This window comes from Ciconia boyciana, chromosome 2, assembly GCF_034638445.1.
Source record: "Ciconia boyciana chromosome 2, ASM3463844v1, whole genome shotgun sequence".
Lineage (NCBI taxonomy): Eukaryota > Metazoa > Chordata > Aves > Ciconiiformes > Ciconiidae > Ciconia > Ciconia boyciana.
In genome coordinates, this window is record NC_132935.1 from 147,141,347 (window position 1) to 147,158,203 (window position 16,857).

The window sequence follows — 16,857 nt, forward strand, 5'->3', positions numbered from 1 at the left end:
TAAAAAAAGAAAGGATTAAATGCTTGTAAAAGCAAGTTTAAAATCGTAATATGATTTTGAGTAAAATGTAGAAATTAATGATCAGTGTAGCAAAAGCACCTATTTCACCTCCCTGTGCATGTTATGCATTGGGCATTTTAATGGTGTTCCAGCACAATGACCAAATATACCACTTCTAGATGTAGTAGAAACCTTTGCAAATGAGAGTTTGTGTATTTGTGCTTACCTGTATCTGTGCAGGGAGTTCTGGCTATTCAGGTATAAATCATGGTCCCATTTATTTGCCATGCGCCTGTTAACTTCTCTGTCTTCAATATGTCTAATAAAATCTTGGGATATAAATTATTTTGATGAACTCCATTAAAATTTCTGTTTTATTTCCAATGCACGTGTTGACTGCCTTAACTTTTAATGATAAATCATATTTTGTCCTTGAAAATAAATTGCTAAAAATTGTTTCTCAAATGTTCTGGATATTATAAGAATAATTCAAAAGCCTGGAAGATAAAACACTTCAGTGGTTTTTAACATCTAAAGACATAACCTAGGCTAAGTCTGTCTGAAACATAAAAACAATAAACCCTTTGACAGCCATTAGGAGATTTTTGTCATGGATTAGTCCAAACACCTACAAATGACAAAAGGCCACTCATCAAGTGGCTGTATAGTTACTAAGATATATTTGTACAGCTATTTTTCCTAGAAAAGCCATAAAGGAAGCAACTAGATTGAAAAAACCAAAAGTTTCAAAATACCTTTTCTTTGGTAATGTATTAAAAAATGAAAACAAAAATAAATCCTGTTACTTACAATGAAAAAGCTGCAAAAATAAACATTTATTTTAACTCAAAGTTCAAATTATGTTCTCATCATGTTACTCAAAGGTGTATCTTGTAGCACCCAAATACTGTAATTATGAGCATTTTGGGATTGCTTAATTTTAATTGCAAACTACCTTGCAAACTAACTTTGGTGGAAAATAAATAGCAGTTGCATTAGATATGTGTGAGTAGTTTGTACTTAAAATTATCACTGTTGATTGCATACAGTAATTATCACATTAAGTATGTTGCAGCATGGACAGTTGCCTTAAAAACAGAAAAACAATTAGAACTCATTTTGTTACATGCAGTGAAATTAATAATACACATGCAAATACTTCTGTTAAACTGGAGACAAAAGTGAAATAAAAGAAAATCAAACAAACCACACCACCTAAAATGAGTTAAAAGGAGAAATTTATTCTCTGTTGGGATATTGTCTCTGAAGTGTTCAAGTCCAGTAGTTAAAATTCTTAATTATTTTTTCCACCCTCAGGATGGACAAAGGGATTTAATTTTTTAATATTTTTTGCAAAATTGACCTGAGCAGAGTTTTAGTAGATAGTTATTCCCATTGATAAGACCCTGCAGAGATTCTTTTCTACTGTACTTTTTAATATTTATTTGAAATATAATGTTGAAATATATGACCTTTATGGAATTTTCTAGATCACGATCAGTAATATTTCCTTTCTCTAGGTTTTGGGAATATTCTTTATGTTTTCTCTTTCTTTTATTCTTATTACAGTGAGACATTGTCCTCTTCTTATTTTCACCTAATTTTTCTATCCTAATAAACTTTTCAGATGTTATTTTTATGTTATTTTAAATACTTGTCTCCAGTGAGCTTAAAGAGATTTTTAAAGGCAGTGTAAATAGAAGACATTTGAGTAACGACTTACTATTCTTATTCAGTTTTTTTTAATGAAGGCAAGAATTCTACACGGAGATAGGAAAAATTATTCTCATTATTGTATCCAGGATTGCTTTGCAGATCAGCCTAGTTTACCTGTTATGTTGCTTATAAGGACTCATAAGTAAATATTATAATTAGAGTTTCTATTTAGCAGTGTCTGTGTGAATAAAATTAAACAACACATGGTCATGGGAAGTCATACTGAAGCTTCTCCTGCTAGTTCAAACTGCAATACCATTGTATTTCCTTCCAGTCTGAGTATCTCTTGATTTAAAGTTAATGTCAGTGAAAGCAGATCAGTAGATTGCGGTTAGTTGAACATGCAAGGAAGAGGAGATGACCTGGGAAGGAATCTACCATCTCAAGCTTGACAACTTAGCAAACTGTCTCTAGCTAAAGTCATCACATCCATTGAAAGCTGAACTGAGAGTGAACACTGAACACACCAATGGCACAGCCATGAACAATATGATGAGGAAATACTCTATGGAGGCAGAATGAGGAAGACATTTTTCCTCCTCCTGGATACCACAGTGGAAGAAAAATGGTAATCAAGAGTAAAAAGCCATTTTTTAAAAATCATAGTTCATATATTGGTATCTTCTCTTAATATTTGCATTGCTTGCCCACATTGAGGAAGCTTAAGAATGTTATCTCTATCATACTACTAAAGTAGTATCTCAGAGTATGATATAACCAATAAAACTGCAGGATCATGAAAGGTATACTATAACCAAGCATGAAATTTTATGTTAAGGTTTGCAGTTAGAGCAAACAAATTCTTTTTCTAAAGGAATTTCTCTGCAGTTACTGTTTTTTTTTCCCTCCTCAAATTGTACTACATATTCTTCATATAAACCTCTCTGTATATGGAGTAATAATCCAATCAAAATGATGGGCCATTGAACTAGTTGCAAAAATACAGTATTCTTCAACTCAACTCCCTCAACATTTATGCAAATGAAAGATGTTGATATTACAGCTATTTATGGAGACTGCAATATCCAACTCACCATCCATCTAAATTGAAATTACAGTGTTTAATAGCAGTGCAAAAGCTCACCAGGCAAATAATATATTACCAGAAGAGATCTAGGTATAACTAGTCAAAACTTCGCTACTGCAGTGAGATTTTGAGAAACTTCTAATCTTCTCTGTGGCGGTTGTAAGAGAATACAGTCCATTGTAGGAGATATTCTGAAGCTAAAGTGCAGCATGTTCACTATGCCTGTTTTAGCAGTGGCGGTGGGGTTCCTCATCGGCACTCAATTCTGGTTTATTTTATGAGTCAGAAGAAACAGTGTTATTTTTAAATGTGCTTCTAAGGAGGCAAACAAGAATTCTTAGGAGAAAGGGATGATACATTTTATTGTTCTGCTGATCTGAACATAAGTTTCCTACTGCTGCTCAAGTTTTTTCTGTCATAAAAAAGAAGCACCTCTTAGGTATCGCAGTGTGAAAGGAACAACAATCAAAAGACAAAGCCATTTGTTGAAGATAATTTTTGTGGGATCAATGTTAATTGCCCTGAATATAGACATTGTCATTAAAAAAGATAATTTAGGATCTAATACAGTTGGGGGGGGCCTCTTTCAAGGATTTGAAACAAGCCTCTCAAAAGAAATATACAGATGTATAATGAAAGTGAAACCTGCCATTAGTAACTACCTCTGCTGACAAGGCCAATATACACAGGATCTCATTAGGAAGTTCCAGTAGACCTTACTCAGGCATTTAATTAATTCCACCCAGTTACAAATGAGCAAAGACATAATAATATTCAGGAAGACAAGAAGTCCTGGCCAGCTCATGGCAAGTGAAGCAGGGCCCCATTGACACTACCACAGCAACAGACTAACCTGGCCAGGGCAACAGGGAGCTGGAGCCAGCAGCCAGCGTCCTCCAGCTGCTCAGGGCTGATGCAGCACAGATCCTGTCACCTGGTTGCTGTGGCTTCTCAGCAAAAGCTGGAAGCCGTCACAGTTGTTCCCTTGATATTGTTATTGTTTTTAGGTAGCCCAAGGTAGAGAGGAAAGGAGAGGGCTACTACTGTAGAAATGTATAGCTCAGTAGGTGCCACAGCTCAGGTATAGATGACTCATGCTGGTTTTTGTAATTCCCTGGTTAGTTTTAGTGGAGCAGTCTACTGTCCCTAGCTGTCAACATGAAAACCTGCAGCAGAGATGCTGCAGGTGCCAGCCGATATCTTCTGGACATTCATATTTCTAGGAGTGAGTAGTTTAAAATGAAATTTTCACAAATCTGTATCATTGACCCTACTTCTATGGGAAGTCACTCAAGAATAAAGTCTGAGGAAACAACTTATTCTTCCTCACAGCTTAAAATAGAGTGTGTATTTCTTCTATTTCTAAAATAGAGTGTGTGTTTCTTCTCACTGGCTGCATGAAAAACAATCAACATTAATGTAGAAGTTATAGATTTCACTGGGTTCAGGTAGCGTCAAAGCAGATTATCTGACCTCCATGCAGCTAGAGGAAGAAAATTTAAATTTTCAAAGATTTGCTTGAATGTTTTACTTAAGAGTCTGCTGAACTTCAAAGCATGCTCCAAACAATGTATGAAATGCGTAGATTTTTCACTTGCTCTCTTAAGACATAATAAACTTTCTAGAGAAATTCTTTAAATCTAATGCAGAAGTGTAAAGTTTTCTAGGATTTTTATATGGGTGAAATAGATATATGAACATATCTAGCTATATGTTCAGTAGCTTACATTTATCTTTTTTCCCTTTGAATCCTAGTATTTTGTTTATTTCAAACAGTTTTCCTTTATTAAATCCAGCAAAATACACATTCAGGAGAATTTGGTTCCACATAGCAGCACAGGGGTAATGGCCTTTATTTAATGAGTATCTATATCTCTCAAAAGGGACACAGTTTTAAACTCTTTACTCCCATTGTTGACCTGTGAACTGTTATTAAAGGTTGTATTTGAGTCAATGAAATGTCTGATCTGACTAATGAGTGAGAGTAAGGTAGTACTACCTTAGTCTCAGGAGCTTTAGAGGAAATCAGTGGGGATATTGTGAAATACAGTATTACTTGTCAAGAAAGAAAGGAAGATTAACTTTTCTGCCAGCTTTACTTCCCAGAGCAAGATAATTTTGTATTTATATTTCCTGAATTGAATGCAGAATCTGAAACATCACTTTCCACATTTTTAGGCATTGTTTCAAACAGGGTTGTTGTAGGTCTGATTTTGACCACATGACATAAGCATATCTCCAAGTAAATTGAGACTGAGACAATGATTAAATAGAAATAAGTCAGTTTTCAGTGGAAGCATCATTTCTCAACAGCAGTTTACATAGAAGGGACAAACAAATATTCACAACTGTAGATAAGGGCAGACACCATTCAGTACATTTTATTTTCTCAGATGAATAGTTTAGGAAGTTATTTCAATCTTCTTAACTGTAAATTATCGGAAGCATATAATTCATTGTATTATACTGCAACCATATGTAAGCATTCGTTCCAAAGAGCTGGTGAGATGGAAGAATACATTTGGACATGCTTTGAAGGAAAAAAATATTTTGAAGAAGCGTTAAAGAATCACCCTTGTAGTTTGGAATCTTGCTTGTGAGGACAAGAGGTTCATCAGAGGATTTGTAATTTAAAATCATTGTGTTTCTAGAAACACATATAAGAGAAATTGTTCAGATGTGAATTATTAAGCATTTTTTTGTTTAAATTTTGTTTAAATTGAGAACTTGCCCTTTTTCTCCCTTAGGAGATGAGGACGACGAGTAGTAAAGGATTAGTGTGACTAAGGGCATGTCTCTGTCAAGGCAGGGCAGTGCCTGGTTAGAAAACTCAGCAGGCTGACAGGTTTAGACAGCACGATGCATATGGAATCATCAAAGCAACACAAGAATGTCCTGTAACATTACACCTGGAATCACAAGCCCTGCCTCTCAGGGCTAATACCACTATCCTATTTTTTTATCCCAGCCTGGCACCATATTGCACAATGTGACATAGATAAAAAATGCACTTTTGGTCTCCTCCACACTGCACAGTTCTCCAGCGTTGTTTCACTGAACTCATTCCCCAAATCAGAGATATCTGGAAGTGATTTACTTTATTGATTTGTCAGCTCATAATCTTACAGAGGGATGGTGGTTACATTGCTGCTTTTTAGCATATGAAGCTTTGAAGCACCTCTGGGATCTTTGCAGGTCAGACTTCTTTTGCTCTTTTCTAACACTTTTCAGGGCAGACATTCAACAATGAAAGTTGTGATTTAAGTGTGTCTCAGGGCAGAGTTCTTTTAAGGATCATAGAGCTGCTGTTTAATGATGTTTACTGAAGCAACAGACATCAAAATCAGGTCTTTTTTATACAGCAGCTGTGAAACAGAGACATGTATGAAAACAAAAGGACTTTGTCTAAATGATAGATGTGTAGCCTTGAGCTTTGAGCATTTATATTAGTTTTTCATATATCTTCTTCTAAATAGGTAAATTTGGACATTTAATTAACATATCTTTTTTTAAAAGAAAAATAAATAATGCAATATGTAATCTGGTGCCTGCTGACATCTTTTAGAAAGCATATAGCATTGATCAGACCTGAAACCTCAAGACAGTGTCTAATTTTCCCAATCAACAACTGCACTTGAAAAAAACACACTGAACATTTCTAGGAGTTGCATTTAACCTCAGAAATGATGGAAGAGCTTTCTTTTTTCCTTTTCTTTCCTCATCTCTTTTTACAGGCCAAGGCCCCTTGGTCTTCCACTGAGAAAAGTATCTTCCTTTTGTCAAACACAGATTGAGCTGATGTTATACTAGCAAAACTTCAGCAAGTACTGATGTAGCACTAGTGCTCATCGTAGAACATTAATTTGTTTCCAGTTTTATCCTCCTTTAATGCAACTTTTATTTTTAATTCACAGTTTGTTTTTAGTGTTTTGGAGATTCTGGTTTCTAGTTTCTGGTAGTCTTTGATCTTTGGCAGGCTTGTGGTATCAAGCTGTAATGTGCTTAAAATTACTTTGATGAATCAATAAAGGGTCTTAGCATGAAGAATCTAACTTTTATGCTTCCAGAATTTTTTTTCGGTTTCTAGCCTTCAGCTTTGAATCCGCAGTAGCTTCAGAAAAAAAAAAAAGCAGTTGTGTTTCTGTATTTGCTGTAATTTATTTCACAAAGATGGAAATATCTGATTCCAATTCATTTCATGCAAGAGTCAGACCAGGTATTTTTTAGTACCTATATTTACGACTGTAACAATCTGTATGTGTATTCATTTGTAGGTTCAGCCCATTGCATTATGCAATGATGAATTAAATGAAAGATGAAAGGCTGCTTCAAGTACAGTTGTCTTACCATTGCATGCACTGACATCCAATATGGTGGTAAAGAGCAGTTATTTGCAGCAGAGACTAATAGTGTCAATGTAACGGGAGTTTTGAGAGACTTTGGTTTCTTCCTACTATCTTACTTACCATGGAGACAAACCTTTCCATAACCTGGTAACTTTGTGTTGCTTGCCTATGAGAGGTTCATTGCAGCTCAGAGATGAATTGCCTGCAGACTCATGGAAACCCCATTGTCCATTCATAGGAGTTTCTTATCTAGGTTTTTAGACTAAAATTCTTTCGACAGGCCTTTATGTTCAGTCGTACACCTCAGGTTGTCCAGCTACCCTCAGCACTTCCCACCTTGCCTCATTCTTCTGTAACTTGTTCCTGCAAATTTTGCCAGGCCATATCTGAAAAGTTAAAAAAACAAGGAGCTCATATAAGGAATTTTAGTACTACTCTTTACACTGAAGAAACCATGCTAATGTGATTTTCTGTTTGAATTAATGAAGTAATGAGAGATGATACTGTAGCACTACTAAAATCAGGAATTAAAAAGACCATTTGCATTAAGTCCCTGGAATATGTGGGTGTAACTGTGTGGTCTGCAGAGTATACTTGATTTTGCCTTCAGCAGGAGCACTAAAAGAAGGAAATGAACACTAAAAATTGCATTTCTTATCTCCCACATATGAGATTGGTTGAGGCTCTTAATCTACCTGTGATACTAATTTTTCTTTAGCTTTAGGAGTTTTAGATGACATGGGAAGTTTTCAAAGGCTAATGCAAATGAAATAAAAATTACCTTTATTGTAAGTGTGGATCTTATGGAATTAACAAATAAGGAGAATTATTTAATCTTTAGCTGTAATGCTGGGCTCTAATGTGGACCAGGAATAACTGGGTGTGGTCAAAATGTGAGGATTTTCTTAGAAGAATTGGGGTCTTGTTTTCTAAAGAGAGTGACGACACCAAAAAACCCCACAACTTACCAAACAAACAAAAAACCCTCGCTTGAGACTATATAAAAAAATTATGTGGATGCTTTTCAGATTTTCATAATTAATGAAAACTATAAGACCAATTTTTTTGCTTAACTTTCAAAATCATACAAGTGAAAAAAATAAAATTCTTATAATGGAAAACATTCTAGTGAAAATTTTGTTTGTTGGATAACCATCATTGAATAAAAATACAGTGAAATATTTTAAACTAGTTTTAATTCTAACACTCATAATAACAGGAAAACAATTAAAAGCATGGAGAACAAAAGAGTGCAGATAAGCTTATTTTTATTTCTTTGCAAAACCATCTCTTTTCTATAAACCATTAAAGGTCACCACGTTTCTTATTATAATGGTAGGGGAAAGATTGATACCACAGGTGCCATTTTATGATTAATAATTATGAACATTTTTTAGATGTCAATTGCTCTTCTCATTGAAACATAAGAAGAGACAGCTGTTGTGGAAAGGTTGTATGAAACCACAGTGGAAACTTAGGCTAATGCAATTGTTCAACACCATTCATTTTATATAGCTAACTTCTCAGTTTATTGAAAACTGTGGTTTGTTGTTTGAAATTGCAGTGAAATGGACCATGCACTCAATCTGTATTTGGCTGAATCAATAAATCAAGGTACAATCGTGAAGCATCTTTCAGCTTTTAAATCATTTGCTTTGACTTGTTTTCTGTACATTTATACTGTCTCATTTAGGCGGCTAAAATTATTACTTGTTCTATTAAGTGTCGGTATGATAAAGCTATTCTGCCATTTATCCAATGAAAATCTGCAGCCTATATTTAGATGTTATTTGTTCTTCCCCTCAGCTGCTCACTGTTGCCTTCCACTCCTTCCACTGAATAGCACAACTTAGTATCTTACTGTTTTCTAGTTTAATTTAGTTTGATCTGTATGGGAGAAAAGGTTCTTTAAATAAGAGTTTCCAATGTGATCTAGAAGAGGTAGTATTTAAATTTTGATACAGGAACAATCTAATTCATTTCATTGATCAGCGAACAGAAGAAGACTCTTGTTATTTATGACATGGAAATACTCATTACATTTGAAGGATTCTGCTGTTCACAACATTATTCTGAGCATTTTGACAGTGTTATTCAGTTCAGAATTGGGTTCAATGGGAGTTCAGAGGGAGTATGTTATCAAAAAGTTTATTAGCAGTCACAAAATTATTTAGGTGGATTTCCATCCCTTTAACACTTTATATACCAGCTGTGTTCTTCAAGTGTTACTAAAAGAATGAGAGTCCTCCTTTTTTTTCCAGTCTAGCTATTTTAGGAGCATGTAGGCTATGGAAAGAAATTAACAAATAATGAAAATCCTCCCCTGACTCACTAGCTCCACATTTTTAACCTTAGACTGTGCCTTAGTCAATAGTATAGTCTGTTTAAGTCAGTACATCTGGAATTTAATCTCTATACAAATTACAGTCTCCTCCTTTGAAGTTGTACCAAGATTTGTTGTACAGAGAAATGAAATGTTTCTCCAGGTAAGATTTGAAATCTCTTGACAATAGTGATGCAGTAAGACCGTTCTAAAGAGACCAGCTGTCTTGAAAAGACCAATCTTAAAGAGTCAATCTTTTCAGCTTGAAAAGAAAATTTTGCAGTGTGTAGCTGACAAACCCGAATGGTTTTACAAATAATATCCAGAGAAGGTGTGGTCATATGAGGAAGAAAGGTACAGGAGATCATGTAGCAAGAAAAAAGAAGACACATAGTGGTAAATGATACTAAAATACCTTAAAGCATACCATCTAGTTCATATTTTCTGAGTATGTCAATCTAACAGCTACAAATCTTACAGTGGTGCATATAGGATGCCATTGCTATAGAAACTTCTTAGACTTCATCTTAAAATAGCTGTTTCCATATAGACATGATCAGACTGAATTCCTGCTGTAGGAGGGGTGGAGAAGGTACATTCTTCCACAAATCCCTTGGAGTTCTCTTATTTTCAGTTGTTTTGTCATTCAGTGGTTATATTTTTCTTTTGATTTGCCTTTTTTAATGTTGCAATATTTCCTTAGTTCACACAAAAAGATTTATATTCTTCTGATAATTAGCTCAATGCTTATTGGCTGTAGGGAATAAATCCATTTAGAAAACACAGACACAACTTCTGCGCTGTCTGCAACATCTAGAGAAAAACTGAAGTGGAAATGGGGAATCAAGGTTATCACAGCTACTGAAACTATAAACCAGAAGTGGATTATGTAACAGTTGCTGCACTGGGAAGAAATGGAAGGATATCTGAGGGATTTAAATTGAAAACCAATAAATTAATGGAAGAGAAAAAATGCCTCTGAATTTCCTGTTCTACCTTAGTTTTATTTGTATTTTTTTTGACAGGTTGAAAGTTATTACAAATTCTCTTTTATGTATTTGAAATGTGGTTGATGCTTGTTCTCATGCTTGTTTTCAGACCTATTGTTTTGCCTTTATGTAGGCAAATTATTTCTATGTTACCACAGGAAAGACATCTTAGAAAGAGGTCTCTGCACTTTCTCCAGCATGCAGAATTCTTTTCTAAGAAATATGTTAAGATCACAGGACCTGTTGTTAAATTATAATTTGACCCAATGTGAGTGGGATTCCTGTTACTTAAAGTCATAGATGCCTCCAGTGCAGCCACTGTGGCAGTCACCCTAGCCTCTCTTTGTTGATGGTGGGGTTTTATCCACTATGTCAAAGGAAGTCTTGAGTATGATTTATCTCATTCTAAAGTAAGCATCTATGAGAGGAAAGGTGGCTATTGCTTTCCATATAGCTTCCTGTAGACATGTATCTGTATATAGTAACATTCAATAAGCAATACTGGGTATATTCAGGAATGTCACTGGATAAATATTTGAATTTTGGATATTTCAGTAAATATTTTTGGATACTTACATAGATATTCCATATCTATACTGGCAATGCAAACATCAAGATCTCATGAATCTGTTTGCAAACTTTTATCTTCTACATCCCTACCATACTATATATATTTATATATTTATAACTTTATATGTCCTTGAATGTGTAAGGTGGTGACCACTAGAGAGAGAAGTAGGGAAAGAGAGAGAATCTCACTGAAGTGTTTTAATATAATAAGATCTGTCAGTTATGAGAGCCCTCAATTTATACAGAATATATTTCATAACTACAGATTAAAAATTTAAATCAGATATCTGGTTCCTTGGCATTCTCTAAGAAATAAATAGTTGTATCCATCAGATATTACAGAGACAGGACTTGAGCATTCCTCTTAAAGATGTCTTTTTGCTCAGGATCAGTTCAGTGAAGCTTAAAAATACTTAATCGAGCTTTGACTATATAAAGAGATTACTATTTTTTCAGTCTTAGTGTTTTGATTCCCCTAGGCCTGTCCAGTTCATCTAATATCCCAGAGGATCTGTTCTATATTTCTACAAGCCCAAAAGCTACAATCCAACTGAAAAGAATGTTCTAATACAATACAAATAGTCTGTAAAAGTAAATGGCACACAGAAAGAAGTACAGTTATATCCCAGTGAACCTCCCACTACATTGAAGTAGGGATGACACCTGACTGACAGTAATCACTCTCTTATACAACTGAATAAGCATAAGATACTCTTTGATGATTAGTAGGGAATATTCATGTCAATCCTTGTCCTGCAGACTTGTCATTTTGAAGAATGTAATTGTACAAGAGGTTTATGTCATTGTACAAGAATTAATGTCATTGTACAAGAGTTAAGAATTACTATTGCTAGTCTTAAGAATTATTACTACTGTTATGATTTTATTGTACTGCCCTAAAAGAATCTTACCTTTTTTAAAAAAAAAGTATGTTTAGTTTACAGCAGATATAGGTACTTGTTTTCCCTTTTTTTTCCCAGATTTTTTATTTTTGTCTCAGCTGAATCCCTGTAAAGATACGTTTTCTGACTCCTTACATTCAGTTTTATATACAGAATCAAGGTGGTATTAGAGGTGAATTGCTAAATTGAAATATTGATTAAAATAAACAAAGTCTCTGAAAGGTTCCAGATGTTTTGTTCAGCTGAATTGGCTTTGCCTTGGGGCTTTTATTTTTCAAGGCAGCTGTAATGATAATGCTTTAGCTCTTCATGAACAAATCTTCACATTTTGAAGAGCTGAGAGGACTTTCACACAGACTGATTCCATGATTCCCACCTCGTGGAACTGATTTTGTAAACACTGTGACACTGCAAAAAGAAAAATGCTTCTGACCTTAGCCAATAACTGTCAAAGTTTCAGAGAAGAAAAGTTAGTCCCACCAGCAGAGCTTCTGCCTGCCCACTGTGTCACTCAAACAGTACTTTGATCCATGTGGTTGACTAGAGTAAGGTGCTCCACTTCCAAGCACAACTTTGCCCAAGATTGGCCACATGCAGTGATAAATTGTACCAAGATAAGACGTGTCAATGAGTAAACAAAGTTTGGTCCCACTGCCTGAAAAGTTTGAAATTCAATTAAATATTGAATAAGTATCCAAACTGATAGATACTTATCTGAGTCGAGCAATTTATCAATCTTTCCATTTAGTTTGTATCAAACACTGATTCAGTGTAAGAACATCTAGACCAGATTAATTTCTTTCATTTTTAGGAGAGAGAGATGTATTTTCTTTCTGTTTCAGTGGCCACATAGAAAACTGACAAAGTCACTTTTTTGATGCAGCTCAGCAATACTTTGTGTCCTAGCTAAAAGTTTTAGTCAACATTTAATAAAGGCAGTGAAAGTGCCAAACAACTCTATACCATCTAACTTATTTCAGACAGTGTACATAAAAAGATGGGCACAGACATACATGAAAAAAAGGTGCTTCACCAACCTCCTAAAAGACATCCTGGACAAACACACATTGGCAGTATCTGATGTGATTTGTGTTTTGCCCGTCCCAGTTTCACCGTGGCTGGTTGCATGTGCAGACTTTCCAAGGTACTCAGGGGGCTGTGCCTAGCCAGCTCCCTCCCCAGTGGGTGCTCTGAGGTCAGGATGCAACATAGATGTCACCACTGGTTCTAGAGTTACTGGGGGCATGCACCTCCTATTTGGACAAGAAGTTTGTGTTCCTTCTCTCATTCCATAACCCATTTGATAAAGGAGAACATTAACTGGAAAAAAAAAGAAAAGAAAAAATTAAAAAAGGTGCTCTAAATTATGGTTCTTAAAGGACAAGAATCAGTAAGATTTATCAACAGTATTTTGAAATTCCTTGATTTTTACACTTAAGATGTGTAGATGAGTTAAAGAGTTAAAGCTGCTTAATAAAAAGCTGAAATTTGATATGTGATTTTGCCTCACATCTTCAAATATGGTATGCAGAGTACTCTCTATAGGAGGAAAAACATGACAGATTTGAGGTTATCTCATTTCTGCAAATGTTTTTTTTATGATCTTGATTCATAAATTGTTTTGTTACATCTTGCTGTACATGTTCTGCATTTGTTTAGGCAGTCAGTATAAGTAAAGGTTTTACTTTTCTCTTATAATCCAAGGAATCTAGCACTTTACAAAGTTTAGCTCACTGTCCTTACGTTTGGCACTATGGAGGGTTGTAGCAGTTGTCCAGAGTCTTCCTAGACTTTTTGTAACTGTGATTATTTCTGTTTCAAGCATTGGTTTTCCAGAGAATTACAGTTGCCTCAACTCTAAGATGGGAACAATCTGAGGAGACCTGTAAAACGTGATTAAAACAAAGGTGTGACAAGGTTTGAGACAAAATGGAACTAAGTTGCTTGAAATGCTAATGGTCTTATCAAATGGCTTTGATGCTTATTGTTACTCAGTCTTAGTGGTAGCACCGAAAGAAAAAAATTAAATCCAAGCAATCAGAATTGTATCCCTTAAGCTACCTAAAATCCAAAATCAAACGAAAGTGGATTATGCTAGGAAATGAAGAAGAAATTTTTGCATTTGAGGAGAAAGGAGGGCTGGGAGGGCTAGGAAATGAAGGCAGGATGAAGTAGTACAAGGAACCTAATGAATCTTCTTCTACAAAGATGAGTTGTTTTATTTCTCTGTTCTAATTGGTAAGGATAACATACAGAATGAAGATGTATTTTAAGAGCCTAAGCACATAAAAGTATATTTGATGGAAAGAGTATAATGGGAATGTAGAAAGATGCAAGCAAGAAACAGAAGAGTTTGCCTGGTTATAAATGAAAGCTGGTTATAATGAAATCTAGTAGATTTAATAGTTGTGACGGGATAAGTCAAAGTTTTGAGAAGGTGATACTCACAGAATAATTCAAAGAAAATCAATACATTATTCTTGCCTTCCCAGTATAGATTTATTTTCCAAAATAAGAGTTTTTATACTTCGTCTTTGCTAATGAGCAACTTAATTGTTGTTCCTTGAAATGCCTACCTGCTTGAAACAAAATCCTCTCTCCAGATTAATTACCAGTCTCTTTTTATCAAAGTGTTTTTGAAACTGGCTTTTCTCAACTCAGCACTTAACAGCAATTAAGAACCAAGGGTCTTACCATTTAGCTCCTAGAAATATTGCAAGTGCTGGCACTCATGACAGGGTGAGCTGTTAATGCCTTCTGATGCTCTGAAGGAATTCACTATGAGATTCCAGAATTCCAAAACCGGTGCATTTTAAAAAAGTAAATTCATCAGTAGTATAAGTTTATTTATCAAATTTGTTCATTAAAATGCATGTTCCTTGCTGAAATGCATATTCCTTTATTACAGTGATGTTAATTTTGGAAATGAAAATTAGGGAAAAGATATTTCAGAGAGTGAAAATCATCTTAATGCTTTGCACAAAAGAGGAAATGAAAGGGATGGATGGATGGGCTTTGTCATTAACTCTTATTATGAAAACCTGCTGAGACTAATACATGCAGGCTGTCTAATAAAAGGCTTGAAGGCTGAAATATCAGTATTTCATCTTGCTGTTTTCCTTCTTTCTATAATGCACTATGAAAATGCAATTATGTGATTTTGTAAGTTATCCTTAAAAGTGAAGCCAATTTTTCATGCATACTAATGTACTTAGGCAGTATACATTTTTCCTGGATCAAATAATTTCTTAAAGATACCATTTGATTAGCTTGATGTTTCTTTTTCAAGTGTTTTTATAGAAGGCAGAGACATACTAAATAATGTTTCTTGTTCCTGTCAAAATAGAACTCTGAAAAATTAGAGAGAAACTTATTTTTAATGTATTCTCTTCAGTACTGAGAATCATGAATCTTCATTGAAGTCACTGGAACTTGAGTAAGCTCATCACTTTCAGCAGCATATCCCTAAAGTAAAACTCATCCTGTTGCATACCCTTCATTTTCCTGTCTTTTGGGAGCATTACTCTGTGGATTGTTGCAGTTCTGTTATCTGCTTTTTTATCATTGTTGTTTTTTCTTCTTCTTTTTTTGCTACCCCTATTTGCTGAATATTTCAGTATCCTGTAGCACGTATCCTTTAGCATCCCTCAGTTTAGTGACAGAAAGTGTAAATTTCAAATTTAAAATCTCTCCCCACATTGAAATTGTTTCTATTTGTCTTTCTCAGAGCTATTCTAGGTGGACTTAATGATTTTGGAATTATATGTTCAATGCAGAGCTTCAACATTCAGATAATTAGCAGTAATTTTCTAAATGTAATGGTAATCTTAACCACAAGTCTCTGTGGGTTATTTAATAGGAAAGACAAATTTTCAAAACAGTAGCTGAGGGAAGAGTAGTAAATAACTACTGCTGTGCCCAGATTTTCCTACATGATTAACAACATGTACAAATATTTTACTTGGTTTGTTTGCATACACTTACCAACCCTACACTTAACATACAGAGTACGTGTCTTTCTCTAAAATAAAGTAGCTTGTCAAAGCTGAGATAAGTTATTGTAACTAGTGCTGTTAAAAAGTGCCACTGAACTGTTTGTATTGAATTGCTATCAGCCTGATGATTGACAGTGTGCCAGAGGACACACATGCTCATTCATAACTCACATCTTCATGACCTTATTGTCTGCTCTCATTTTTCTTCATGTCACTATGAAGAAAAGAGAGAAGAGAGAAAAGAAGAAAAAAGGAAAATAAGAAAAAGAGGAAAGAGGAAAGGAAAGAAAAAGTGAACTTAAAATTCAAATCTTAGGTGAACAAATCTTGACTTCAGTTCATTCTTTGACTCTTTTCAATAATTTTAATAATTTGATACTGTATGTGGATTTATCTGATGTAGAGCTTTTTTTTCTTGAATGAAATACAAGGTCAAACTCTGTAGGGTTAAGTTACTATTTTCAAATAATCTAAGCAATATTCTTTTAGGAAGTTAAGTTTTAAGAGAAAATCAGTAAGAAATGAAAAAAGAGATAGAATCTGTCATGTGCTTTGAAAATAACTTTAGGTGAAGAAGACACAATAATCACATATTTTTCTTCTAAGATAAGAGATTTTGCTATGCAGCATCAGTCTTCAGTTTTATTGCATTTTAATGTGCCTTTTTTTTTTAAGCTACATATGAAAGACTTAATCTTGGGAACCAAGATCTTTAAAAATAAGCAAGTATTCTGTGCACTGCAGTGTTGAGGTAGCAACAGCCCAAATCTATAAGGAAGGTGCTCAGGACCTTCTGAAAACAGGACTCACTCTCAAGCAATGAAACCTAAATAAGTAGATAGATGATATTAGAAATGTCAGTAAAGATATTCACTATTATGTGATTTGGAGAAATAGAGTTTCATAGAAAAGGTCTTTAAAATATAGGCAAATGAGGAAAAGCTGTGATTTTTCTTCCTTCCACTTCGTGTTTCTTTGATATACATGTA

At 34.6% G+C, this 16,857-nt stretch overlaps 1 protein-coding gene across 1 annotated transcript in view; it reads left to right on the forward strand.

Annotated features, from left to right (window-relative positions):
* MALRD1 (MAM and LDL receptor class A domain containing 1) overlaps positions 1-16,857 on the forward strand; it is a 291,485-nt gene that overhangs the window by 151,930 nt on the left and 122,698 nt on the right. The window lies entirely within an intron of this gene.